The sequence below is a fragment of the Podarcis muralis genome, chromosome 5 (genome assembly GCF_964188315.1).
Source record: "Podarcis muralis chromosome 5, rPodMur119.hap1.1, whole genome shotgun sequence".
Lineage (NCBI taxonomy): Eukaryota > Metazoa > Chordata > Lepidosauria > Squamata > Lacertidae > Podarcis > Podarcis muralis.
Window position 1 is genome coordinate 89,640,037 of NC_135659.1, and position 4,066 is coordinate 89,644,102.

Here is a 4,066-nt window from a genome sequence, read left to right on the forward strand (position 1 = left end):
TAGATCCCAAACAGACAGGGATGCTTTCATATGCTACAGATATAGTGGTGCCTCGGTTTACGAACTTAATCTGTTCCAGAAGTCTGTTCTTAAACTGAAACCGTTCTTAAACTGAGGCATGCTTTCCCTAATGAGGCCTCCTGCCACTGGTGCTCTTCCACCATTCGGATTCTGTTCTTAGACCGAGGTAAAGTTTTCAAACCAGGACACTACTTCTGGTTTTGTGAAGTTTGTAAACCAAATCGTTCATAAACAGGACTGTTCTTAAACCGATGTACCACTGTACAAGAGTGCTATAGGAGCACACTTAAAACTGGGGTTTCGTTTTAGTTATTGTTTTAACTAAGTCAGTAGCCTTTCTGTATAAATCCATTTTGGGAACTCGTAAGTGTAAATTGCACATGTGTGGGTAAGAGACTATGAGACTATAGATGCATGACACAGATAGAGAATGTGGTGGATATAAAGTGGACTGAAATAGAGTAGAGAAGGAAGAGAAAAATGTGAAATCTAAAGACAGAAGAAATGCTATGAACACATCCTGATAGCTGGAGTGTGACACCTGAATAATGCACATAATCAAAATGTAATTGGTATTCTCTGAAGCATAAAAAATTGACTAGAAAACAATTGCTGCTAAAATTGTATGGGGGTGGTCAATCACTTTTTGTAGTAAGACAACTAGCTATAATCTGAGAGAGAGAGAGAGAGAGAGAGCGCGCAAACCTATTTAATGGTTGCATGTACAGTGGTACCTCGGGTTACATTCGCTTCAGGTTACATACGCTTCAGGTTACAGACTCCGCTAACCCAGAAATAGTACCTTGGGTTAAGAACTTTGCTTCAGGATGGTTTCTTAGCTGCGTTTTTTGCTACTCTCACTTCAGCAACATACCCTCCCCACCGTACACACCATGCCTGCTTTGCACCCTCCTTGAGTGTCTTTGCCTGGCTGGAATATTTCCTGGAACTCTGAGAATGCTTCTTGCTTCCCTGGATGGGAGATGGAGAAGAAAGTGTGGGAGTGAAGAAGCTGACCTAGTGAAGAAAAGGAAAGTCTGTGTTACTTGTTCTGCCCATTTTTGCCTTCGTCCTTCTCACCACAAACCCATGGTCCTCAGAAGGTTGTCTCTCAGGGCTGAAAAGTGTTCCCCACCCCGGATACAGAATATCATAGAATCAACTAGAATTCATTTATAAAGAAAATATTATGCTGCTAGCAAATAGAATGTGTGTTATGTGTGCTGTGCCTTAGTGTGAACGTGAAAGGTTTCAGCTTACAGCCCCTCTGTCTTTGCATGCCATACAAGGCTTATTGCAGAAAACATGTTGAAGCAGACCTGACAATAGTTTGCCTATCCCTGCAAGGCCAAAAAGAAAAGAAAAAGAAAAAGTTGAACCCTCTCCAGCAAGAGAACTTGCCAAAACTTCACTTTAAGCAGGAACCTCCGACTGGTTCAGATTTCAGATGCCATATGCTTGAGAGATTTCTGGAGCAGCGTTTCTCAGCTTTGTGACAGTGGCTGCCATAGCCAAGAACTGGTTATGAGATGCTACCTCCTTGCCTCTTGTATTGGACCGCAGTTGTGAATTCTGCCCAAATTCCTCCAGGAGCGGTTTGAGTTGGAGCCTTGAGCACAGCTTGCTGCATGTGGCATTAGTGTCTGCTGATGAAAAATAAATAATACAAAATGAATTTGAAACAAATCAAAATGCCACCGTCATTTCTGGCCTTCCAGGGGCTTTTTCGGATGCCAAAGATGTGTTGTGAATATGCTTTGCCGTGCATCGTAGAATATAGCTGTGGCATCAGCTACGAGACCAGACCAACTTGGGGAGAATTAGCTGCAGCAGCGTGGAATGGGGTTGATTCTATTTTCATATTCTTTAGAAAGTGAAATTTGGCTGTTTGTGCAGGGTTCTCCCTCCCTTCCAGGCAAAATCTGCAGCAGTTGGCACAAGAATTTCCACCCATTCGCTGTGAAAGCTTAATTACTCGTGCCCAGTGACATCACCATGTTGCCAAATCAGGCTACGTGGAGTCACCATCACCATGATTGGGATCAGTGGTGGTTGGTATATTCAGGAGACTAAAGCACTGCCCCTACAACCTCTGTCTGCCTTCAGCCAGCAATTGTCTACCTGTTTTCTCACTTAGAACCCAGTCCAGGGGGTGGCATTTTCTGTCTGCCTCCTCCTTCTCCTAAACCTTATTTTTGCCTTTGTAGAACTCATCAGGGAAGAGGATGGGGACAAAACTAGAATTCGTTGGCTCTGCTTATCTTTGACTCTGGAGACATGTGATGTTTGGGTTCCCTGGCTTCTGCCATATCAGTCTCTCTCTCTCTCTCTCTCTCTCTCTCTCTCTCTCTCTCTCTCTCACACACACACACACACACACACACACACACACACCAGTCTTCTAGGCTGAAGTATCAAAATCTGCCCTAGAGCTTAGCAAAGTTTAGCTTTGGTTTCTTATGGTCACTCCGACATACTTGGTTTATTTTAAATAACCTGAGACTTGGTTGAGAGAGAAGAGCAAGCTTCTTCCTCATTGTTTTCTTTTGGGGGGAGGGGGGGTTGCAATTTTTTTTAAGGTGAGATGAGTCAAAAATAAAAAGAGGAAATCACACCTTGTCAGCTGCAATTACATTTTCCAAGACTAGCAGTTGAAAAATAATATAATTCAATGTCTCTGTTAGCATTCGGCATTGTTAATTCATGGACAAGTAATTTAGATGAATTCTCAATGGGAAATTGAATTTGAGGCGACTCAGCAGGAAAATTGGTGCATTCTATTACTGAATGGAAAACAGTTATGAGTTATCACTGGCTTTGCCTTTGATATACTGCAGACGGCGTGGAAAGGGGCCTGCCACTTTGACAACCATTCATGTTTTCTTAAAATAATGACGGGGCAAACCAGAACAAGGGAAAGGTGACTGTGGAAGGGAACTCAATAAGGAAAGGATGGCAGGTGACAGAGCTGATGGCAGAACAGAGCTCTAGAAGGATTTAGCAGAAATGTTAATACCATTGTCAGTATTTAGCACGGAGGAAAAGGCTGGGATGGGCTAGGAGGGGCTGTAGGTTTATAGCCAAATATCTGATATAAAATATAAAAGTGAATATCAGTAGTCAAAGAAAGAAGGTGTGTCTTTAGTGCATGATAAAAATGACATTACAGTGGTACCTCAGGTTAAGTATTTAATTTGTTCCGGAGGTCCGTACTTAACCTGAAACTGTTCTTAACCTGAAGCACCACTTTAGCTAATGGGGCCTCCTGCTGCTGCCACGCCACCACCGCCCGATTTCTGTTCTCATCCTGAAGCAAAGTTCTTAACCTGAAGCACTATTTCTGGGTTAGCGGAGTCTGTAACCTGAAGCGTATGTAACCTGAAGCGTATGTAACCTGAGGTACTACTGTATTTGAGGGAGTCTGTGTTCATAGACCTCCATAAAAAGTGAAGAAGCAGTCGTATATACATTGTGTGACTTATCCTCATTGCCTATTCCATCCAATGCGGTGTTCCTGGAAACACCTAGGATGATGTCAAAATTAAGGGGAAGGAGAGGTGTGAATGTGATAGACCTGAGCTTGACATGACTGATACCATTGTAAAAAGTCCAAAACTCAATTTAGGAGACAGGAAGCCTTGTCAGCCTCTGTCAGTCACTCTGTAATCAATCCAAACAACACCTCATTGTTCACCCTCCTCTGTCTTATCCAATTTCCTAGCCAGTTAATTGGTATGCTGTCAAGAACCCAGGCGTTTCTGTAGGCCAAATATAGCTTCCCTCTTCCTTCATTTGTTGACTTCTCAATTGAAATGTAAAGGGCCAGAAAAAGAGGGTTTTGGAGGAGCCTGATTTTGCCAAGAAGACAAAGGCCTCTGATTGGCTGGGCACAAATGGAGGTGCAGAAGTTAAACCCATTTACAAAGCTGGCAAGTTTGATGTCTAAACCAGAGGCGGGACCAGTGTATAAGCAAATTTTCCATTCTTTCCTAAGAATGATATGGTTTTGCTGAAACTAGGCATGGACAAAACTTTCAGTTTCTCA